The following is a 26458-nucleotide window of genomic DNA, read 5'->3' as shown; positions in this document are numbered from 1 at the left end:
TCCCCCATGGCGGCGCAGCGAGCTGCGCCGCCATGGGGGATTCAAATGGGCAACGGAAAACCGGCGGGAGACCGCTGGTTTTCCATTTCTGACCGCGGCCAAAGCGCCACGGTCAGAATGCCCAAGGGAGCACCGCCGGCCTGTCGGCGGTGCTCCCGCCCCCGTTGGCCCTGGCGGTGCAACACCGCCAGGGTCATAATGAGGGCCTAAATGATTTGTTTGACATTTTTGCAAACTTTCGGTAATATAGACAGGAGAAGTCTTATTATGTATTGGTTCTGAAGAAGCGTCATAGGATCTTGTTAGACCACTGTACGTGAAACATGTTGACCATGTCCTAGGAGCCCGACGATAATCTCCTTAAGCTCCAGCACCATGCAGAAAGTGGTTGAGCATTATTCCTCACTTTACACTTTCCTTCTGTTTTTAATCTTGGTCCCGGTCTTATTCCATTGATTAATTAAATTGACTCGCTCCTATTAAGACTGGGAACCAATTTTAGCTTTCACTCTCCTGCCAGGATTAGCGCCTGACCGCAACACCAGGTCTTGTTGTGTCCGCTACCACGGCTGCTACCTAAAAGATCTCCGGCAAAGAGCCCCCTTACGGGGAGCCCGTCAGACATTGCAGCGCCGGCGATGATGAAGCATGACATCCTCTCGGATGTGTGAGGGCTCTTGCTCCTGAACTTTAATGTTCCCCTAGTGATTATATTTTTCCATTTGGGACAGTGTACACCTTTTTTGTATGGTGTGTGTAGACTGCCATTTGGGTGGAGTCATAGCTTTTTATACTTTTAACCGTTTTATTTCTTGTCTTCATTAGCATTTATTATGGTAATGTTTATTTCTCTTTTTTATTCTAGTGTAAATCTTTTGACTCTTGCTTGCGGTTTTGGCACGGGTAAAGCTGTAGTTTGTGTAGTTGTACGTGTTTGGTAATAAAAACCTTTTTGTACCATTGTTAGACCTGGCATCCTTGGTGTGGTCTTGCCTGTCCTTTTCTGTCTCTGCCTCCCATATTTTAACTGTGTGATGGACTCTGTTTCTGCTGTTTTTGGTACTCTGGGCATTTTACCACTGCTGACCAGTGCTAAAGTGCAAGTGCTCCCTGTGTAAATTGTATGTGTACTTGGCTTTTCCGTGATTGGCATATTTTATTTACTAGTGAGTCCCTAGTAAAGTGCACTAGAGGTGCCCATGGCCTGCAAATCAAATGCTACCAGAGGGCCTGCAGCACTGGTTGTGCCACCCACATCAATAGCCCTGTAAACATGGCTCAGATCTGCCACTGCAGTGTCTGTGTGTGCAGGTTTAGCTGCCAATTCGACCTGGCAAGTAAACCTTCCCCTTTTATACATGTAAGAAAACCCTAAGGTAGGCCCTAGGTAGCCCCATGGGCAGGGTGCAGTGTATGTTAAAGGTGGGACATGTAGTAATGTGTTTTACATGTCCTAACAGTGAAATACTTCCAAATTCAGTTTTCATGGTTGCAATGCCCATCTCTCTCATAGGTTAACGTGGGGGCTGCCTTTAAATAACTTTTAAGTGCTGTTTCTTTGGGAACAGATAGAGATATGGAGTTTGGGGTCTCTGAAGTCACAATTTAAAAATACATCTTTTGGTAAAGTTGTTTTTTAAATTGTCAGTTTGAAAATGCCACTTTTAGAAAGTGGGCATTTTCTTGCTTAAACCATTCAGTGACTCTGCCTGCCTGTGTATTCCCTGTCTGGGTCAGACTCGCAGTAGGGCGTTTGTGAATCCCCTCTTGACAGTAACACAAAGGGAGCTGGGGTATAGCCTGCATATCCTGATGGGCCCTCTGGGATGGAGTCGTGGGAGGAGTGTTCACTTACACCTGGATGGGCTGTGCCTGCCCTCACACAATGCAGTCTCCAACTCCCTGGTATGCGTCTGGAGCCAGGCCTGGGCAAGACAGGATCTTGTGAACAACAAAGACTTTCCTTTGAGGTTTGCCTACTTCAAAGGCAGAAAGAGGGATACGTACTGGACCCAAAACCCCTTTTTTCAGATTACATCTGGAATCAAAAGGAATCTCTGCCAAGGAGAAGAGCTGAAGGAGGAGTACTGCCCCTTTGCCTCTAATTGTGCTTTGCTGGGTTGGCCTGCAGTTGCTGCTTCTGCCTGAAAGAGGACAAGGACTTTGTGGTATATTCCTGCTTGTGAAGAATCTCCAAGGGCTTGGACTGAGCTTGCTGCTGCTATGAAGTCTCAGGGCCATCAAAGACTTCTCTGCCAGCACATGGACTCTCTGCTGAGAAGCATGCCCTGCCAAGTGTTACCCTATTCAGTCCCTGGGCCCTTGAAAGGTTAAGCTGGTAGAATCAGGACTGAAATCCACGCATAGGAAGCCATTCGGGAAAAGTGTGATGCACCACCTGCAACGCAGCTGTAAAAATGACGCACCACCCTCCTCACGGCTGAAATTGACACACCTGCATCCCAGCTGGAGAACCGATGCACCACCTGCTTGCGGCTGCCGAAAATGTCGCAAATCCCACGTAACGTGGTTTTCCACCACTGTGCGGCCGGATTTTTCATGCATCATCCCTGAACGCCAAAATAATCGTGAACCTGCGCGGATCCGAGGTGAATCGTATGGAAATCGACGCATTGCTCTATTGGTGAGAGAATAACGACACATCGCCTTCCCGACTGGAGAAGAAATGACACACGGCCTCACTTGCAAGTAAGCAATCAATGCATCACTAACCTTTCTGATGCACACTCACCTGTGCGGCTTTATTTTTGACACAAACCAGGTTCTTTGTGTAAAAAAAAATCCATTGTTTTCTATGAAGGAAGTGTCTATTATTTTGAAAGTTCATAACTTTACTTCTGTATGCTGGAGTTTTGTCAGGTTGGTCTTGTTTGATAAATATTGTCTATTTTTCTTAACTGGTGTGGTGTTCATTTTGTAGTGTTTTCACTGTATTACTGTGTTTGTTGGTATAAATATTTTACACATTCACTTTGAGATAAGCCTGACTGTTTGTGCCAAGCTACCAAGGGAGTGAGAAAGGGTTGTCTTAGGAGTGTAACACCCTCACCCTGACTAGAGTGAGGGTCCCTGCTTGGACAGAGTGAAGAGTGACTGCCAACAAGAGAACCAATTTCTAACAACTGTTTTCTCTAAATGAGTATCATTTCACTTCATTGATATGTTTTTGTAAATAGTATAATAATAGCAGCATATTTAGTTTCTGTGTTATTGTGTGTGAAATTGTCTTTGTTTTTTTGCACAATGTATATTGTGTTGTCTTATGTGTAATTTTATTTTGTTTTTCCTTTTTAGCGGGCTATCATTGGTGCTTGCTGTGTCTGTGCAGAGTAGGTGCTGGTGAGTCTATCCGTGAGCAAGTGAGTGGTATCTTATTTGAGTATATAGGTCTTTGTTTACTACGTATTTTATACAGTGTTTGTTGTTGACTTATTTGTCAAGTTACTTTTATTAGTATGGAATATGGCTAGCCACAGGATTACTGCTCTGCAGGTTGTTGGTATGCTTTTCGAATCCTCATCTGACCATGATTATGAGACTGTCTCTGCATCTGAAGCAGAGGAGGAAGAGCAAGACTCTGAGAGTGAATTTTTGTCCAAGAGTAATCATCTGATGAGGAAGCCACTTTCAGTGTGGAGGAAGAACCTGTTTTAGAGGAGGGCACTAATGTGCCAATAGTGCAGCAAGAGGCATCTGGATTGCAACCTGGGGCTAAAAGTCTTCCCATTGGAAGTGCTGAACTCTGGGCTGTCACAAACATGATGCTTTTAATATTGCCTGCTTTTAATAGTGTTACAGGGTGTAGAATGAATACTGAAAAGGTTTTGTCTATAAATGTCTTTCAGTTGTTTATGGACGATGTATTTTTGGGTGAGATTGTTGACCAGACTAATTTGTATGCTTAACAAATTTGAGGGACAACAGTGCCAGACTTAAGCCCCACTCTAGAGCTAGCCAGTGGACTCCCACAGATCTGAAAGAGTTGAAGAAGTCCTTGAGTTTCACTTTTTTGATGGACTTGATATGGAAGCCATTGCTGTCTTCATATTGGTCTACTACTGCCTTGATGGCAGCAGCTATATTTCCTGCAACCATGATTAATGATCAGTATTTGCTTTTTCTTTGGGTGCTGCATTTTGTTGATAATGCTTCAGCATTGCCATGAGATTACACTGATTGTGACCGTCTTTTTAAGATTTGGTATGTCCTTGATCTCTTTAAAATTAGATTTTGAGAGATCTGTGTTCCAGGGAAAGTAATAGCTGTGGATGAGTCTTTGGCCCTGTTCAAGGGCCATTCGTGCTTTAGGCAATGCATTCCTAGTAAAAGGGAACAATATGGAATTAAGATGTGTATGCTGTCTGGGAGTAGGACTGGATATGTCTATAATTTCAAGGTGTACAGGGATAGGGTTTCCAATATTGACCCCCTGGTTCTCTGTTCACTTTAGGAGTTAGTGAGAACTAGGTAGAGGACTTTTTAACAAAGGTCACCATTTATACGTAGTCAGCTTCTACACTGGTGTGTAATTGATCAGGGAATTGTTCAAAGTGGACACTGTTGCTTGTGGCACACTTCACTATAATCATAAAGGTTACCCAAAAGAGCTTGTAAAAAAAATGTGCAAGGCGACAGTGCTTTGCGTAGTGATAAACTTCTAGCTGTGAAATTTGCCAACAGGAGAGGTGTCTACATGCTGATTGCCATCCGTATTAAAAGTACTTCACCTGTGACTGTTTGGAGTCAGATTGCTGAAGTGTGCAAACCTATGTGAATTTTAGACTATAAAAAGCACATGGGTGGTGTAGATCAAGTAGATCAAAGGTTGGAACCTTACACTGTTGTTCCTAAGGCTAACATTTGGTATAAGACGTTTACTATCCATTTGTTTCATCTTGTAACCTTCAATGCTTTTGTTGTGTTCAAGGATTGTTCTGCAGAGTCAAGGATGACATTTGTTCAGTGTCAGCAGTCTTTTATAGGTAGCCTTGTTGTAGTGGAACAGGCAGCTGTTCCTAGAGTTGGAGTGGTGGATGATTTGGCTAGATTGAAATATCGCACTTTGCTGATCACATTTCCCTCACACTCAAAAAAGACTTTCCCAGTAGGAGTGTAGGGTCTGTATTCAAAGAGGTATGCTGAAAGAGAGTCATATGCACTGCCCCGACTATCCTGCTAAACCTGGGTTGTGTCTGCCCACGTTTTAAATTGTACCACATGCAACAGAGTTACTGCGAGCAACCATGAGTGTAAAAGTAAACTGATTGGTCTGTATTGTTTTATATTTTTTGTTCAGATTTCATGGCTGGCATTAGAGTGATGTATTTAGTTGGAGATGCTATGTTTATCGGTATAGTTTTTAATTTTCTTCCAACTGGTTTGTGTTTTCTTTTTTGTTAAAAAAAAAATGATGGCGGTGTGGAATGGCATTTGGCTGGCAGTATGCGTGGACTGGCATTTCACTGGTGGAGTGCGTTGGCTGGCACCTGACAGACGGTATGTGTGAGCTGGCGGTTGGTGTGAGCTGGCATTTGTCTGGTGGTGAGTGAATAGTGAATTCCTGTTGGTCACTAAACACACTGCTAACCAAATGCCAGTCCACACACTTCACCAGAAATCAGCCGGTGTGATTGCAGTGTGAGCTATGTGGGTGCATGAAAGTGAAAGACCCTTGAATGGTGCTGTCTGTTGATGTGAGTGTTGTAATATGCTGTGATCATGGCTGGTGGGTAAATGTTCTTGTGTTTGTCACATATGAAAGGTGTGTGAATGGTGCCTTGTCACAGCTTTACAGTTCACCACTTGTGAGTCATTGGTTCTGGGTTTTTTTAACTGTCAGTCATTAACAGTGCCTTTCATTTCTGGGAAATCTCTGGTTAATAACATTTTATGTTTTGAACCTTCACTCAGTCTTGTGTCAAATCTAACCAGTATGTGTGTGTATTTGAGGAATAGGTGGTTGTGAAGTTATATTGGTCTTTTCTGTCTTTCTCTTCCAGGGTGTATAGATGGTTGTGAAATAAATTAAACTAGAGACCCAGAAGAGTATAGGGTGGTGTGCCTCTTGCGGATCCCAACAAGATTTCTTACCTAAAATGCCCTGCAAATCTCAAAATGTGACTAAAATCAAAAAAATTGCTTTTATTTCGGTGCCATATTCTTCCAGAATCAGAAGGAAACCACAATATTCTTACTACCCAGCATTTCCCTACGTGTCCTAGTAAAAATGCTGCCCTACTTGTGTGGCTGGGTCTAGTGCCCACAGCAGAAACAGATCATATGAACATCAATAGGAGTCCTGCAAAGGGACCCTCTTTTACCTTAATTTGATTTGTTCTGGTGCAGGCACTAGTGAGGTACCATTTTTACAGACTTGTGGAATGCTAGGTGGAAAGAATTTTGTGGCTACTTGTGGTTTCTGGAACTTTCCATCACAGAAATATGAGCAAAATGTGTTTTTTTTACTCAGAATTTGAGGGTTGCAAGGGATTCTGGGTAACTAAACTTGGTGAGTGCCATGCATGTCAGCTCACCCTGGATATCTCTAGGTGTCTAGTTTAAAAAAAATGTATCGGTTAGCTATATTTTCCTAGGTGCCGGCTGAGGAGGAGTCCAAACTCTGGAGCTACCCACATTGGAAAAAAGAGGGGCAGTTTTGGGTGGAAAAATGGCCTGCTTCCATGTAGCATTTTGAGCCATTTTCTGTCACTGGAACTACATCTACCCACACGTGAGGTACCATTTTTATTGTAAGACTTGGGGGAAAGCCATGTGGATAGATGGTTGTGGCTCCCTGTGGGCTCTAGAACTTTCCATCAAAGAAATGTTTTCTTTTAGTCAAAGTTTGGGGTTTTCAAGGGGTTCTGGGTAACTAAACCTAGGTGTCTAGTTTTCAAAAATGAATAGGTTGGATAGGTTTTCCTAGGTGCCAGCTGAGCTAGGGTCCAAAATTTAGAGCTACCCACATTGATAAAAGAGGATCAGTTTTGGGTGGAAAAATGAGCTGTCTCCATGTTGGGTTTCGGGTTGTTTCCTGTTATGGGCACTAGGTCTACCCACACAAGTGAAGTGCAATTTTTATTGGGAGACTTAGGGGAATGCCGGGTGTATGGAAGTTTGTGGCTCCCAACGGATTCTAGGACTTTCCAGCACAGAAATATGAGGAAAATGTGTTTTTCAGTCGAAGTTTGAGGTGTGCAAGGGATTCTGGGTAAATAAACGTGGTGAGAGCCAATGCAGGTCAGTCCACCCTGGGCACCCCTATATGTCTAGTTTTCCAAAATATATAGGTTTGCTAGGTTAGTCTTGGTACCAGCTGAGATAGGGTCCAAAACCTAGCCCTACTCACAATGGTCAGTTTTTGGTTGGACCAATGTGCTGTGTCCATGTTGCACTTTGGACTGTTTTCTGTTGAGGGCACTAAGTCTACTGACACAATTGAGGTACCATTGTATGTAGACTTGGTGGAGCATGTAATACTAGAAAATGTGTTATTAGCAATTGGAGTTTGCTGCATTTGTGCCTTTCAAATGTAAACCAGTGTATTAGAAATATGACATTTTGAAAAATACCCTCCAAATCTTTCGCTAATGCAGGTACCCACAGATTCAGCAATGTATAAATAACCACTGTTTTTTCTGAAATATATAAGTTGCCTTCATACCCATTTTTGCCTATTTACATATAAGAATTAGTCTATACTCAATGAAAACCCTTTGTATGGTGCAGCTCAGTCATTTGCTCTGGGTACCTTGGGTTTTTGGAGCACATACAAACCCTATTCATCCATGAAACCGGAGAGGTCTGGAGGACGTAATGGTGTATTGCTTTTGTCAATCTACCATCGTGACAAAAGCTTACAGATGAAAATGTCCCAAATGCCCATTTTTTCCTACTGACTTTAAATATTTCTTTGATTGAATTGCTATTTTCCTTGGGAAGCCCCTGAGGGATCTACACAAATGACCCCTTGTTAAATTTGAAGTTTTGTCTGGTTTGCAGAAATGTATACCTTTTCTTAATCACCCAACGGCTTCACACAGGTTCCCACTACAAACTAGTAGTAGGCTGAAAGCACGGAAAATAGGAAAAATAGGCTACCCCTTGGAAAAATGCCAAAACTGTGGTATACATTTAGGTTTCTTGATTCAACTCTGCATGCTTCTGAATGCTGGGAAGATGGTGACTTTAGTACAGCAGACCATTCATGGATACCATTTTCAGGAAAAATCACACTTTTATTTGGAACACATTTTCCTTATATATTTTTTTTTTAACTCAAATGTTTGCTATGTTTTGTGTATTTTCTCGGCTCCCTCCAGGGGAATCCACAAACCCAAGGTATTTTTAGATTCCCCAAGATGTTGGAAAAAAAACACAAAGTTGAAGTGGGTACTTTAGCTAAAAACAAATTATGGAGCCCTAAGCGGGAACTACCGCAAATAGGGTCAGCGAAGGGGTTAGTGGATTTGGAAGAGACTCAGAAGAAATGAACATCCATCTTTTTCTTGATCCAGAAAATACTTTTGACTTAGGAGGTCATTACGACCTTGGCGGTCTTTTTGCAAGACCGCCGAGGGACCGCCGTGCGGAAGACCACCTGCCGCTCGGCGTATTATGACTGTTGGCTGCTCTCCGTCGTTAGTCAGACGGAGAGCCGCCAACAGCCACACTTGCAGGCGGCGGGGAAGTGGAGGTTGCTCCACCTCCATCGCCACACCAACAGAACACCGCCCAGCGAATCACGTCCTGTGATTCGCCGTGGCGGTGTTCTGTTGGCAGTGTGGTGTCGGCGGAGCTGCCCCCATGGCCCCCGTCCCCTCCCGGAGGATCGACGGACCAGGTAAGTCGATTGTCCGTTAGGGGAGGGGGGTGGGGAGGTGTTGTGTGTTGTGTGCGTGCATGGGGGTGTGCATGTGTGTATGTAGAGGGGTTGTGTGAGTGCGTGTATGCTTGCGGGGGTGTTGTGTGTATGGGAATGAGTGCATGTATGGCTTTGGGTATGTATGTATGGATGTGTGCGTGTATGTTTGAATGTGGGTGTGCGTGTCTGACTGTGTGTGTGGATGTAGGCATGTATGTCGGGGTGTGTGCGTGTGTGTGTGTTGGTGGTGCCTGCATGGTGTCGGGTGTGTGAGTAATGTTATGTTGGGGGTCGGGGTGGGGAGGGTGGCCCTGTCACCTTTGGGGGGTGGCAGGGGTGGTGGGGGGTGTAGGGGAGGGAATCGGGGTGGGGGTGGGGGGTGGGAGAGACCCCTATCAGTGCCAGGGAAGGAATTCCCTGGCACTGATAGTGCTTACTGCCATGGATTTCATGGCGGTTCAAACCGCTGGAAATCCACGGCAGTAAGCCGGGTCCAAATACCGCTGGCGGTATACTGACGGCCGCCGGGCTGGAGACTCAGGTCTCCAGCCAGGCAGTCGTCTCCGCCCTGGCGGGCGGGACAGAGAACCGGCGGTTGACCATGGCGGTAACCGCCATGGTCATAATACACCAAGGTAAGACCGCCAGCCTGTTGGCGGTCTTACCGCCGGTTCTCCGCCATCCGCCAGAGTTGTAATGACCCCCTAAATGTCTTGGTTTTCTATAAAGTCTTTGCTGGCACTTATTGAGAATAGGAATTGTTTTATTTGATTGATTATAATTTTACCTATAGCCCTGCATATCTATTGCTATCTTACATGTGAACATAGACATGTTTGTGACATTTACAGCATACAAATTATGTGATTAGATGTGAATACATATCTAATGCTATCCTATATGTAAACACAGAAATGCTTGTGACATTTACAGCATATAAATTATGTGATTGGAGTGTCCTCTGTCCTCCTTGATACATGATGTCTACATGGAGCTAATGACTGCTTGCTTGAACAAGCAAATTAAAATAATACTTGTGTAAGCTAGAAAGAGGAAAGTTAAGACATGACCATATGCTGATGTTGTGACAAACTAGCCTCGCAATTTAGAAGCAATCACTGAAATTTACAATGTACCAAATTTAGACATTTCTCAAGCTATGTAGCTAGGCCTTCATTTAGAGTCTGGCTCCATGGGATCACCACCATAAATTGGCGCTGCCCCCACTCTGACAAATGTGCTGTTACCCCCACCCTATTTAGAGTTGGAGGGAACCAATGGATTTCCATTTGAGGGGCCTTAGCTGGCTGCATCGCCACAAACGCATGAACTGGTGGTCCATCCACCACTGGACCATGAGTAGTAGGGTGGGGAAACCCTTTCTGATTCTACTTTATGGCATGGTGCTGCTGGAAAATAAAATGTGAAAATTACCCTAACAGGAAAGGAAAAAACACCTCACAAGTCCAGGACAGTTTTCTTTTGTTTTGCTTGTGTTCGTTACAGAAAGGCAAAGCTGAAAGCTGAGCAATGAAAAAGACATATGATGAAAGTGCTTCCTATACCAAGGGAAGGAGAGTCTCTAAATCTTGTGCCCTAAGCCAGGACCTCTGCTGAGATGCTGGGGTGGCACACAAACACCCAAAATATAGATTAATGCTTCCAAAATGCAAATCACACAATCTAACTGACAAAATAGTCCCACTGTGTCAAGAAGAAGTAGGATGTTTGTTTATATAATTATAATTGGTTTACGAATAATGTACAAGTATAACCATGAGAAAATGCTGACAAGACAAAGAATAAGTATTAAAATGTGTTTAAAAGAATGCCATAAGTAACTAATTTTGCAATTTGGCTGTTGTAATATGTTTATGATGGGAATTCTGCCCTGGTTTCTTTATCTGTTCCATGCACTCTGAATCTAGGTACTCAAATAGTTATTTCAGTAACTATAACCTGCACATAACGGCTTTATTTGGGCTCATGGACAGACAAGATGCCCTAACATATTAATAAAAACACTGATCACAATAGGTGGACTTCCACTTCTTTATTTTCATTTATATTAATGGGCTGCCATCAGCAACAGATTGCTGCATTGATTATCTAGTAGTGTTAACATGTCTGACTTTATTTGGTTACTTGGCATTAAATCATAAGGAGACGCGTTGGAGGTTGATGAACCTTTTGACTGCACTTAGAGTAGTTCCCACCATAAGACTCAGCACCAATACAAATCAATAGCAATGTCAGTCAATAGCATCAATAATCATAAGTCAGTAATTTCCACACACCAGGACCTTTCAGTAATAAATAACCACACCTGTATGCAAAAGTTAGAATGTTTATTTCCCTATATTAATAATGTTAATATCACATAACGTAGCCTCAAAATCAAATAGTAAGCATACAGAAACAATACTGGCTGCCCACATTCCCTAAAGAATCGCAATTTAATCAAGGCTTGTACCACTACACATTCTAAGGATCCAGTACAAATCAATAGCTGCGCAAACAAAATGGCATAAATTTAGATTCAGCAAAGAAAAGACATCAACTGTTATTACATGTAGCGAGCATCATCAGTGAGTACCCTAACTAACCTTCAGATTAGAATAGCATGTTGGACTTCAGGCAAAACATTTTAGTCAACACAAATTTGGAAAAACATCTAACTACGGCTCTATCAAAATTAGCGGTTGGTACCTTGGGACAACAGCAAATTGACATAACAAACTTTAACATCATCTTATACCTTGCCTCAGCATGGTTCAGCAAGTTGCAACAGTCTTCGTCAACTGGACATCAGTTCGGTCAGCAAGGCATCGGAATTCACCATTAAAGTTCAAGATAGAAATGTCTCAAGAATAGTCATACAGAATGTCGCTTCTAGGCAACAAACTTACGGAAAGTTAAGCACGTCTCTTCTCAGGACGGTCAAGAAAATAATGGCGTTTCTCCTCTCGGTGCAGTCTGGCCAAGATAAATTCTCTAAAACTACTTCCCACGTTGACATTGGTCAAAGAATCATGAGTTTTTGTTTAGTCCAATGAAAGTAAAACCCCAAATCTAAAATTGTACTAGTACCCTGTTCACATGTCTCTTCTCCTGTTCCCATCCTTCAGCTTGTCAGGTAACAAATTTGTATCAACTTATACTCCAGTCAGTGCGTCCATTGTCTGCTCCTGGGAAGGTCACCTTTACGCACACTAAGTTATACAATGTATCTCTAACTAGTACAGCATATTCTAGCAAGCAGTTTTCATGGGAAAGAATTTCATCTACTAGCATTTGGACCATGCAGTGGAAAATCACAATTCAATTCTCTAAGCAGCCATTTTATAAATCGCCTAAGATATACAGCTTAACATGAGGCCGTGCAACTAGGCCCAAGACCTTGCTAAGTTAAGGCCTATGATTAATTAAGCAAATACAAAATACATAACCATTAATATAACATACTACTACATTAATCCAAACATAAGCTCAACATTTTACATTAACAAGCTGTTAATAAGTATATTTTGTGATTATTGACGATCACTCAAGAGGCACATTTTCAAATGCACGTATTATTTTTCTGTGTTATTTCATCTTCTATGCAGATTACACACTCAGAATGCTTTAATGTTTATTAGTAAAAAATCTGCGTTAACAGTAGTCACGACTAAATACTTTTTTCACAAATTAAAATCAGTCCAGATGTGAAATGAAGCACTGGCTGTCCTAAATCTTTAGACAAATATGAGTGACAAATCTTCAGAAATTCTAGCATATTTGACATGACCTCTGAAAGTACTTAAAAGTCTTTGTGCCTGATTAAAAGGTTGCAAATCTGCAAGGACTCTTTTACTGGGTCTAGTGGGTTAAGATGTACAAATATGAGGCATTTTCAAAATGTTCAAGAACTTCTGAAAACCATTTATGAATTTCTGTTTTCCTTGCAGGAGTGCATATGACAATATTTTCGCCTGCAAAAACAAGAGCAAGTGTGGAATCTTGCTTCTTTGTAAGTCAACCCTCAATTCACCAAAATGCCAGGGGTAGCAGAAATGACATCACACGCATCTTTCTTTACTTTGACTCACACACACACATGCTTACACATACACTCAAATTCATGCACACTCCCTCACATAAAACACACTCTCAACAGCAAACATGCATACAATATACATTGAAAATCGTTCTTACTTACCTTAGCTGCCATATATTGTCATATTCTAGCAAATTGTACTTAATTGTACTCAATTTGTTTATTTTCCCAAAAGTTAATAAATAATATTATTCACTATTTGTGTAACAAAACCGGAGAGAAAACCAGGTAGGTGGAGCAAACCAGGTAGGTGGAGCCCCAAACTACATCCATTAGGATGAGCAGCCCCTGCGTCTCTGGCACTGATTCTGCCCCCTCTGAGGCAAGAGATAGCAAAGGCAGTGCCCGGGGACGCAAGGGGCAAGCCAGGAGTCAAATGACGTCTATGCTCCTACTCCCTCACCTTATTTGGAAAGTTTCCCCGTCCTTTCCCCACTGGGGAAAGTGATTTACTCCTGAACTGAATAGGAGTAAATATATGAACATTTTCGGGGTAATGAGGAGCCAACTCTGATTTAACCAGTCTATACCAGTAGGAGTCTCTTTTGATTCAGGGCATTCATCCCTACTCTTCCATCCATTTTGTCCTCCTACTTTATTGTACTTTCCATCAGTATACATCAGCCATCCAAAGAAAGAGCCTAACAACAGGAAACTATCCTTGATTGCACAGGCAATGATGACACAGAATCAGCACTTTATGGTCTCTACTTCACATTCACACAAAAAATAAGATTTAAATTCTGTGTGATCGGGGTAATAATTTAGGATCTCAGATTACTTAGAGCTTTTCAATTAAAGTTTCAAATCTAGATAATGTAAGGTAAGCTGTTGGGTAACACTCCATGAGTAGTAAGCCAAACGTGTGCCCAAATACCACTTTTGAATTTCAATGAGGAATTAAAGGAGAACAGGATTAAATCACCTGAACTCATGTATTCATTTTTAAAAATGTAAAAACTATATTATATGTATTTTACAGAGTATTCTGTTGTGCACAAACCTCTGAGTCCAACATAAATATAAAATACATGTGATAGAATGTAAACATGCTGGTGAATGGTATGCATCCTCCCTTGCAGGTCTGTGCTTCTGTTTCTAATCCCACATGTGCCAAGATGAAGCTATTAAACTGTAGCATTCAGTAAGAATTTGTTACAATACATTTTGCTTTTAGTTTTTTTTAAACTTTTATGCTAAACCCATTCTATTCCTACATTAGAACTATAGATGCTACACTATTTGGGGCACCTTCACTGGGCTATTTGGGTGTGTGTTGTATGTGAAAATATGTGTGAGAAATTGGTTTTAAAGTAATTGTGAATACCTACAGAATCATGTTTGCATTTGCAATTTATTTCCCTGCTTAGCCCCAAGGTTATGACTCCCTGCTTAATCTAGATTTAGAAGGATGCTTGTCTTATGTTTGCATAACTAATTTACATGTGGAATACTGCTCAGAGTATGTGTATGTGTGTGTGCAAGGCACTTTTGATAATTGCTGGGGATATGTTTGCAAGTATATAGCATGAATTTTTTTCACCCATAATCCATACTTACACCCTGAAAAGCCTAATACCAGTCCCTAGCGACGGAGTTGTGTGCAGTTTTAAAGTTGCTAATTCACATTATAGTGGTTGCTTCTACTGATAAGTGTGTTGCACTGATGAATGTTACAGTAAATATTAGCAAATGTATTGATTAATCAAGGTAATGTCACTAACCATTCTTTTCCTCTAGAGAACTCAGCATGGATGGGAGTGGATTTAGAGTAAGGATTACAGGTTGTTGTGATGCTTTGTTTTTTTATTTTATGGTTACTACCACTAACTCTTACTCTAGCATACTTTTTACATAACCTCTGTGTTGATAAGAGGCTTGTTACACGGGTCAAATGATGTTCATGGGGCCTGATAGATCTTAGTTTCCACTTTTTTTAAAGATCTTAAAATATTACTAATTTTCCTTATTTTGCATATCCCTTCTCATTATATTGTTTTCTCAGCACAGATACCTTTTACAAATAATATATAGGGAACTTATTTCACACCTCTACTAATTTCCTTTCCTCTTTCTCTTTTTACTCATAAATCATGTGGGGCCAGATGTATCAAAATATTTTCCATTCTCAAATGGTGCGAATCGCAAAATTTCACCATTTGCAAATGCAAAGTAGCCTCTCCGAATGTATGAAAGGCATTTACAGGGGAATTTTAAGGAATCGCTAAAATAGTGATTCCCTTAAATTGTGACTCCATTTTATAAATCGCAAATTGTGATTCGCAAATAGGTAATCACAAAAACAATGTATGAACCATTGGCAAATTGCAAATGGTCACAAAACAAGGATTTTGCATGTGTAATTTACCACCAACTCAAATCAGGTGGTAAACAGTTGCAACCTATAAAAAGGGACCCAGAGTGCATCAGCCCTTTTCAACAATGGCTGCACTCTACGCCATGGTGAAGAACATAAAGATACTGGCAGGTTTGAGGAGAGGGAGGAGGAGACAGGAGTGCATTTTCAGAGTGTGCATTACTTTGTTTGATCAAACAGAGGAGGAGATTTATGAGAAGTATAGGTTGAACTCTGCTATGATATTAGACCTAATAGCAGATTTGCAACCACAACTGCAGTGACACACACACAGAACCAATGCAATACCCACTCATGTGCAGGTGTTATGCTCCCTTAGCCTCAGGAAGCTATCAGGGGGTAATAGCAACAGCTGGAGGTGTTTCCCAAAGTGCGCCCTCATGCTTCTTCCATGGATTCCTGAATACAGTGTTGTCTAAAATCAATAAGCACATCAGATTTCCCACCATCCGACAGGACTTGCAGCTCACAAAATTAAAAGTCTATCAGGTAGCCCAATTCCCTCATGTCATTGACTGCATTGATGGGACACATGTCTCTATCTGCCCACCTCCTGACAATGTGTATATCTATAGATATAGGAAATGTAGCAGTTCTATCAATAGACAGGTCATCTACAATGCCTCACACATCAACACAGATTTAGTGGCCAGATTCTCTGGTAGCACACATGACTCCCACATATTCAGGCATAGTGAATATACACATGGCTACTCAGTGGAGAGTTTGGAGAAGGATACCTACTTCATAGCGTACAGGTTAGGTCATATATGACAATGACAGGAGACAGTGCAAATGCAGTGCAGTCCTTCATCCTCACACCATACCTCAATCTAGCTACACCAAGTGAACAGTGTTACGATGCTGCACATAGGAGGATGAGAAGTGTTATTGAGAGGACCTTTAGCCTACTGAAGGGTTTCGATGCCTGCACAAAAGTGGCAGGGAACAACAATACAGTCCAGAGACCTGCTGCAAGATTGTGGCTACATGTACTATGTTGCACAACATTGCAACATCGAGATGCATACCCCTGGAGCCCTTAGATACGAAGTCTAATGAGGATGATGCCTCCCCGTCACCCAGCAGAAGAATCAAGAGCAGCAGAAGGCAGACAAAGACGTGCAGAGATTTTGCAGAATTATTTTTAATGTAAGCAATGATTGGACCACATATTGGGGGTCATTCTGACCTTGGCGGTCCATGACCGCCATGGCGGAGTGCGGCGGAAGCACCGCCAACAGGCTGGCGGTGCTTCCTGGGCGATTCTGACCGCGGCGGTAAAGCCGCGGTCGGAAAAGGGGAGCCGGCGGTCTGCCGGCGGTCTCCCGCCGGTTTCCCGCTGGCCCAGGGAACCCGCCATGGCGGCGCTGCTTGCAGCACCGCCATTGGGATTCCGACCCCCTTACCGCCAGCCTGTTTCTGGCGGTGTCCACCGCCGGAACCAGGATGGTGGGAACGGGTGCCGTGGGGCCCCCTAACAGGGCCCCACAAAGATTTTCACTGTCTGCTTAACAGACAGTGAAAATCGCGACGGGTGCCACTGCACCCGTCGCACCCCTTCAACTCCGCCGGCTCCATTCCGAGCCAGCTTCATTGTTGAAGGGGCTGTCCCGCTGGGCCGGCCGGCGGTCTTCTGGCGGTCGCCCGCCAGCCCAGCGGGAAAGCCGGAATGACCGCAGCGGTCTTTTGAACGCGGTGCGGTCTTTCGGCGGGAACCGCTTGGCGGGCGGCGACCGCCGACCGCCGCGGTCAGAATGACCGCCATTGTTCCTTATTGTTACGGGTATTACATTTATTGCCTTAACTTCATGCGAAATATGTGGGCATACAACATAGGGAGTCCAAAAGCACTATATGTACTTAAATCAAATGCTTCACCATTAACATCACATCAATAGTTCAGTGTCACAAAACAACATGCCCTGGAACATGTCCCAATTACTTTTTACATCCACACACTCCACTAAAGCGTTCAGTGGGCTCAGAGGCATCTCCTGTTGAGGCTTCTGAGACATCACTGTGTCTGGAACTGCAATGCCTATACTCCATCACAAGGGCAGTTACATTACTGAGGATGTAGAGCTCCTCACTATCCCCAACCCCTAGATCGCTGTTCCCAGCAATCCAGGCTGTCTTTATGTTCTCCAGTGCATTGGTAACCTCCACCAATCTCCGTGCAACATCTCCACTGCAATGTGCCATTTCCGCTTCCATGCCCATGGCACATCGTGGCAGCAAAGCAGTTGCATTTGTGAGGCGATTGACAGATCTGCTGAACCCATCCAAACTATCCCATTGGTGATGGCGCCTGCGGTGAAGGACATGGTCCTGCTGCATTATTGGGCAGAGTTCCTTATTGGTATTCGTCAATTGTCTGCTGTTGCTTTCTGTCCTTCCAGCACTGTTGCATTCAGCTGACACATGTTGTGACTGTGAGACACCAACTGCCTGTGCATTGATTTCATGTGCTTACAATGCAGGCGCTGCACCTTCAACATTGATGCCTTCAGACCTCCAAACAGCGATGGGCCCTCACCTTCCTCTGAGCTCTGTCTGACATCTGCTCTACGTCTCCTGAGGGGTGTGCTTTAGCGCTGGAAAAGGGACTGACATCTGTGGGTGCGTCTATCCTCAGAAAGTAGGGCATACACATTTTCTGTCAAGTCATAGGACATCGGATTAAACTCAGGGAGTGGTGCTGCTGTTGCCCTGTGTCTGTTTTATTAAAGGTGTTATGGACACAACATTGTCGACCTCAGCTCAGACCGTGGTTGGCTTTCTTCATGCTCCACAGTTTCTCTTTCTGCTGCATGCGGTTGCAGGGACATCTGCAACATCAAATAGAAATATTTCAGTTACATATTACTGTTGCATCTCTCAGTTCACAGTTTCATTTTGAAGTAAACAGTTTCCCTGACATAGTGTTTCTAATTAACATTTGTCTTGTCTATCTGTGTGGGGATGCACAATGCTGCAGTGTTTGTTCTAGGTTCACAGTTGCAGTCTGGAATACCACTCATATAAGGCATTGTTGGACTGAATGGAATATGTGGCATGGACTATTTTGTCAGTGAGTGCTAACATAGATTTTCTCTAGGGAACAATTTTGCATGCACATATGGCGATTCAAATGATTGTTGTCCTTACCTTTGCTGGTGCCTGATGTGGCTGAGATGTCTATGTCAGTGACCCTAACTATGGCTTCCGGCTGCAGAGTTGCCTCCAACTGTCTTCCAAGGGGGTGGATGGTATCTGGGTGGATGGCCCTCCGCCAGTGCTCTTTGCCTCCTTAAGCCTGGTTGCTTCCCTCTCTTCTGCACATGTACGTAAATCATACCAGTGCTTGCATATCTCCTCAATGGAGCTCAACGCCATACCCACCACGCTGATCTTTGCCTGGATGTCACTCCACAATGTGCGCTTCTCACTCTACGAGGCATGGAGCTAATTTTTACCGAAGAGCTTTTCATGGCTCTTCACCACCTCTTCAGTGAGCACCTCCAGTTCCTGCTCACTGAACTTGGGCTTCCTCTTTCTGCTTCCAGTATGCTTGGCATTCCCTCAGTGGACATGGTGTATTTGGGTCCTGCCTGACACTCCTGACTAGCTCCTTGATGCTGTGCTCACTATGTCTGCCTCCTCCTGTGGTTCAGGCTTTTAGAAACAGAATGCACTGACCCACTTCCTGGTTGTGAGGTCATCAAGCTGCTCCACAAATCAAAAGTTGCAATTTGTGATTACCAAATTGTTATTTGCCATTTTACCGAATCGCTATTTGGTAATCGCTATTTGCAATTGAGAATTTTAGATAATTGCAAAATATTTTGAGATTATGTTGTTACATCGCATTTAGTGAATTCCATATAGCGATTTGGGAAAAATTGCTATTTGGTAATTGTTAATGCGATGCCTCATATGGCCCTAAGAGTTTAAGAATTAAATGAGAAAACAAGAACAATAACAACAGACCATTCAAGTCACACATAAATTGATTTTAATGTGACTGGATAGTCCTTAAAATATTTTTGTATTTATTGAAATCCATTGTTAGCATGAATGTACTCTTCCGCCTGTCTATTGCTTTAAATTGTATTACCAAAATCTTCAAGCTCTGCATCATATCATGCAAAGAAACAATGTTTCTTATGGGATGGAAGTTGTTGTTTCACTTCTTTTTTTCCCAAAGTTACTGAAACATGAAGGAAAACATCCTATAAAAAAAAAACAAATCTTGTCACATTCTGGGTTTTCTTTTCCATTCCTTTCTTTCCCTTTTCTTTCCCTTCCTGTTACTTGTCTATATTGCTTGGTAAAATTATTCTTCGGGTGGCGTTGTAGTAACTACCAATCCCCTCCTTCTTCATAGTCTTCAGAGTCAACAGCATCTTCTATATTGCTGTGGTCAGCTGCCGTTTTCCCACTGCTTCCCCTGAGCATTTGAGCTCCTATCACAGTGGGTGTAATCACTTCACTTGATATTTGTGCATACAGTGAAAACATCATGTAACTGATCTCCTTTCGGCCATCTGTGGCTTCACTCCATATCCTCTGTAAAAACAGCCTTCGGGTGGTTCTCCTCTCTAGCCTCCTCCAGTCTGCCAGTGTCTTCCTTTTTCTTCCCTTAGCCACCCTCCTGTCACTCTGCTCTTTCCTCTGTCATTACTTTTTCCCCTTTGCCCATCATTACTTTCTCATATATGTTTTCCACTTCCTACCACATGGTCTTCAGGATTTTTGACACTGATGTAGCCAGCTGCTTCCTTCAACGTTCCTCTCTCATTGATATTCTCACCAACATTGGTGTAATCACCTCACTTGATATCTTAGCACCCAATGGTGTAGTCACTGTACTTGGTTTTCTTTGGGCCATATGAAGTTTAACTCTTCTATGGGCTCTCCTAGTCCTCTGTAAAAGTGCTCCTTACTGTTCTCCTCCTATTGGTGTCTTTATTTTCATTCCTTTGCGCTGCCTCTTTTCGTTACTCTTGTCATCTTCGCTTGTTACCTTTTTTCTCCTAAGCCAGTAACAGCATTCTCTTCCCATGATCCTCCCCCCAGTTGCTGCTGTCTCTGTCAGTGCTGTGTCCTGGTTTCACAGAGGTTCAGAAGGTATGCTTTCACTGCCCCACATTCCTCTACAAACTATTCACATTCAGTCAACTGAATGCTCACCTAAGATTCGTGAAAGTCTAAGCAAACATTTGATGAAATACTGAAGCATCCAGAAAAATTGGGAAGATTGTTTTGAGACATAAAGGCCTAATCACAAAATGCATTTTGTAGAATGTTTAGTAGTCCTACAATAGTACTAAAGTACTATACAATGCTATCCACAAACCTATGTATGTAAATCTCCACCTCTTGTGGCTTTTCTACGTGAAGATACTCACACATATAAGTTTACCACTTAGTAGTAAATGTATGATGGACCGGGGCAGTGGCTGTAAAAATACTATATTTACTACTAAATGGGAGTTGTTTGGGAAGCTGTATGGATGGGTTTAGGAGGTGTTAGGGAGGGATTTCTGGAGAGACATGCGCCCAACCACAAAAGAGTAAGCCTCTTGCTAGACAGAAACTGCACTTCTGAAGTTACTACAGCCACAAACATACCCCAAGTAATAATATTACTCTAGCTTACAGCAAGTCCAGCAACAAACATGGCTAACCACTAGTACTGCAACACCCTTCCAGGGAAAGTAATGGAGGTAGGGATTTCAAATAAAACCCTTGGAAAGTAATATTAATTAAATTATTTTAAAATAGTTACAAATATATCAAATATAATTGAATGCTAAAATATTCTAAAATTCTTTACACGACTATGTAATTATAAAATATTTAACAAATTTATTTGACTTTATAAATTCATGAAGCATTAATTCTCACTAAAATATAATTACATTACTTTTACTTAATTCTATACAAAAATTTTAATAATCACTAATGTATAATACATTATTTGTTTTACTTTAAGTGGGAATTTATTTTTTACATTGAACTTCAGAAAAATGTTTTAATTTAATTTAATTTAATTTAATTTGATATATTTACATTAATCAAATATTTATTTCAAAATTAGGTCAATAGTGCTGTAGCATTTTTATTCTGTTCCACATTATACACAAATTAAATTAATTAGCATTAATATTTATCAAGAAATAGTTTGTATCATTTTTTGCAAGTTCTTCCAGGGTAGGGATCTCCCTAGCATAGAGTATAACAACAATTGAACAAGTTTATTAAACCTTAATTTTAAATTAGTGAAAATATTTTCAGGATAAATATTATTGGAAATTGGCTATTACACTAATTTTGAATTCAATCTTTAATTTATTTAATTTTTTTAAGTTAATTGGGAATATTTTTCTGAAATTTACATACAATCGTAAGGTAAAGAAATATTTTTATTATGTGTTGTCAAATGTTAAAAGTGATGGATAGCCTCTGCTTTGTTTGTATAGCACTGGCAAGACCTAGGGGTATCAGAGTGCTTTACAGACATTGTCAAGGTAGTCTTAGCAAACATAGAATATAGAATGAAATCTTGTTGAAAGTTGGATCAGAGCATTTACTTAAGAGAAACAATACAAATACAATTCAAAGAAAAATCTAGTTGTATGCTAGGTGTTAGAGCCAGAAGGGTTGGGTGCCAATTGATGAGAAGATCTTTTAATTGTCTTTTGAAGCTCATGAAAGAGGGGCTTGTTCTGATATGTACTAGGAAGGAGTTCCAGATTTTAGGGGCATCGCCGAGAAAGAGCATGCTAGGGCTTTTTGTCTATGTGTTTGGGGTGGGATGAGAAGTAGAGTGTTAGTGCTTCATAGATATCTTGACTATCCTTCCTTTGTGAGTTTGGATACAAGGTAGGCTGGTGTCCTGGAGTGGAGAACTTTGTGAGTGAGACAGGCAGTTTTGAAGTTGCAAGAGATTTAGATCAGGAGCTACTTACAATTATTCAGGGAGGGGGATATGAGTCTTTTGACTCCAGTAACCATCCTTCCTCCTGCATTTCGAGTGTCTGTTAAGGAAGCTAAATGCAACTTCGCGGTGCCGGTGTGGCTGGCATTTCCGTAGTCCAGTCTTGATAGAACCACCACTTGCATAATGACTTTTAGATCATTCGGAGGGAGAAAGGGCTTGATGTTAAATAGGAGTTTTAGATTGTAGAATGCACTCTTCACTGTATTATTTATGTGTGGGTCCATGGTCAGACTAGAGTCCATGGTGATACATAGCAATTTGATGCATTCAGCCAGAGTCAACTTGCAATTAAAAGTGTCAATCGTGTTTAGCCATTCTTGGACCTGGGTGGTTTGACCGTTGATAGATAGGAGAGGGATTTCTGTCTTGTCTTGGTTGAGTTTCAGGTAGTTGTGTGACAGCCAGTTTTGGACTTTTGTGAGAGTGGAATTTAATCGTCGTAAGTCCTCAATGGAGGATATTTCGAAGTGGAGCGGACGGTCATCTGCATAAAGGTGGTATGGAATATTCGCTTGTTTGAGTATGGTGGTGAGGGGTTCCGTGTAGATATTGAAGAGCGCAGATCAGAGGAACGAGCCTTGGGGGACACCCTTGGTTATGGCTGAAGCATTGGAAGTCGAATTGTTTATTTTTATTTGTGGGGAGCAGTTATGTAGATATGAAGTGAACCTTTTCAGAACCATATCATCTGCACTGATTCATTTTTGGGGGGATTCTAAAAGTAGCTTCTCATTTACCATGTCAAAGGTAGCTGACAGGTCAATGAGGATGGGCAGGCAGCATGTATCCACATCCTCATCTACTATAGTTAAAATAGCTGTTTCTGTGCTACATCCTTTCCTAAAGGTTAACTGGAGTGTGTCAAGAAGACTGTTGGTGCCAATGTGTTGCTTGAGTTGGGAGAGAAACACATTTCTCAAGAAATTTTGCAAAGTAAGGAAGGTTGGAGACTGGCCTGATGTTGTTGAAGTCATCCATGGCAGCACCTATTTTTTTAGTAAAGGGTTCAACTGACCAGGGTTGAGGCAATCAGGCAAAACCCCATTGCTTAGGGAGCTATTTATTATCTTAGTCCATAGATTTGTTAGGGTGTGGTTGAGACTCTTCACTTTGGAGGCTGTCAGAGGGTTTGCTAGGTGAGAGGTGGGCTTAGCTTTCAAAATCATCTTTGAGATGTCCTCATCCACGAGTGAGCTGAATGTCTGAAAGTGAGGGGTACTGGGATGTTATTGTCATATATAAAGAGGCCACACCTCAGGTGTTTGAGGAGATAAAAAGAGTATAGTGTGATGGAAGAGATTCCTGTAGATGGCTGACTGTAGTAATCAAACTACATATTTCTGTCATTGAAGAGTTTTGCGAATTTGTCACAAGGTTCTTTAGTGACATGAGGAATACATCCTATTAGTTTCGAAGTTTGCTGTTTAATGATAATGAAAAGTTCTTTGGGGTATTTTTTCCCATTATCTAGAGCTCTGTAAAAGAAAGCAGCATTTTTTTAAGATGTGGGTTTTTTTTTTCTGTCTCCTACTCTGAGCTACTGAAGATGGGTTATTGATGATTTTGTTCACCAGAGTCTTTCAGCAGCTCTAAGTTGTCTTCTTTCATAGTTAATGTCTTTGTTAAACCAGGATCTTGAGGGAGTATTCTGGATTGTTTTTTGTTTCAGATGAGCTAAATGGTATAGGATGGCTGATGTCATTGCGTTATAGTGTGCTGTAAGTTAATCTGTTTTAAGGTTTTCTGTTGGGGTGGGGTAGTGCCATCATTCTATCTTCCAGATCCACCAGGGGAATATGACTACTGTTATGAGACCACTAGCTAGTTTTCTGAGAATGAATAGGAGGAATTTCTATTGACTGAATTGGAGCACAATGATGTGGTGATCTGGCCAGTCAACTGGAAGGATGTTGTTAATTACCTTTCCTGTTCTTCCTCTTCTTGCACTTTGTTTTGATATCTTTTTAGTTAATTTTCCCCTAATTTTATTTTCAAAACAATTCACATTTTGTTGTTTTCATACAGTAACATCCTTACATGTTACCCATATTCATATTCCTATTAATCTTTAGACTTATTTTCACAAATTGTAGACATATACTTTATCTTTATAATCTTTATAGTGTTTTTTTCTCATTTAGTTTAGTTTAAAACTGACATTGCAGGTACACACAAATAACTTATTTCTGACACAGAAGCTTTAAAACTCAAGAGGTAGGCAATGGTTTTAATGGAAAACGAATGGTACAATTATTCTATGTAATAAAAGACTTAAGCCCTGATTTAGATATTGGCAGATGAGTTACTCTGTCAGAACGGATATCCTGTCCGCCGAAATCTAAATCCCATGGTATACCCCTCACAATTTTTCATGTTTATGGTCCTATCCTAGTAGGCAATTTGTTTTGGAATGTTGTTTCTAGGAAAATGTTAGAAAATTATGATGATTATTTTATCTATGATGGAGACTGCAACCAAGTAATTGATCACTTTCTGGACAGAACCGCAAAGATTAAATTAATTCCTAATAAAATACATCAGTGGTTCTGTTCTGGTATTCACCGCAAATCATTACCTATATAATTCTAACTCACAAGAATTCAATTTTTCTCACCAACACATAACACCCAATCCTGCATGGATTATTTATTCACGATTAAGAATCTGACTCAAATACTAGTCAATGCTGAAATACGTTCTATTTTAATTTCAGATCACAAACCTGTTATCTTTTACATTGATTTCATAACTTCTCAACCTCACTGAGGCAGATGGAGGTTCAACAAATCTTTACTCTTATAATATTATTTCTTAATCATTTAGATTTATTTAACTTTGTTGTTGAATTCATGTCTATTCAGTGTACTTTTCCAGAAGCCGTGATATGTTAAATTCCCCCCAAAAACAGAAGATTTAATGCAATGTAAAAATTATAGACTAATATGTTTAGTCAATACAGATTATGAAACTTTTGCTACAATTCTGGCATTAATTTGGAATTAAATCTGTGATGAGTCTAAATACATTAAATGTAATTGGAATTATTTTTCTGAACTTAAAAAACATAAAGCACCTCATAAAGTAAAACAAATATTTTTATTACGTATTAATAAACATTTTAAATGATTCATAGCCTCTTGTTCATTTGTGTATTTAGGAATATTTTTCAGTTGGCATCTCTTTGACTTGTACTGTTTCTGTTTTTTAATCACAGTGTCTATTCTTCCTCTTCCTGCACTTTTATTTAATATATTTTTATTTTCTTTCCCCATAATTTTTCCTTTAATGTATTTTTGTAGGTTGATGTTTTCCACTTGTAACATTCCTACATGGTACCCATCTTCATATTCCTATTTACCTTTCTATTTAGTTTCACAAATTGTAGACATATTTGTTTTCTCTTGTTATATTGTTGATGTAAATTCAGGATTGCACCCTAAATGTTAAAGGACTAGGAAATCTCATTAGAAGACAGATAATTATTTCTCACGTAGCCACGCTTAAAACAGATATTGCATTAATACGTAAACCACATCTTTCTGAAGCAGAAGTTTAAAAACTCAAGACATGTAGGCTAGGCAAATTTTTGTATCTCCTGCTTTAGGGAAAAAGAAAAGTACAACTATTATATTTCATAAAAGACCGGTGGCCTGATTTAGATCTTGATGGAATTACCGCTGTTTCACTGTGGCAGTAGTACCATGTATTCTCTTAAGCCGAGGGAGTTCCGGACGGCCTCTTTAGATGTATTGAAGCAGAACCATGACTCCCGTGATGGAGTACTCTTCTTAGCCATTAGGCTGGCAGGCTTGCACCGACCATATTGAGATATTACAGTTCTGCAGGCGTTGTTCTGGTGGAGGATTTCTGATGGAGGGAGACTGTTGCGGGAGCCAAAGTACATTGTACAATGGCAGTGACCAGGGTAAAAAGGCAAGTAACACTTACCCCATGTACTTCAGCCACATATGTCTGCCAGCATTACACACTACACAACACACTACATACACACCTTGATCCTTTGCCATTCCACCACAAGAGAACACATACATGCAGAAAATGCACAATGCCATACATCCTAAAACACAACATATACACACTATTGATACT

This window comes from Pleurodeles waltl, chromosome 1_2, assembly GCF_031143425.1.
Source record: "Pleurodeles waltl isolate 20211129_DDA chromosome 1_2, aPleWal1.hap1.20221129, whole genome shotgun sequence".
Lineage (NCBI taxonomy): Eukaryota > Metazoa > Chordata > Amphibia > Caudata > Salamandridae > Pleurodeles > Pleurodeles waltl.
This window is presented reverse-complemented; position numbering follows the sequence as displayed.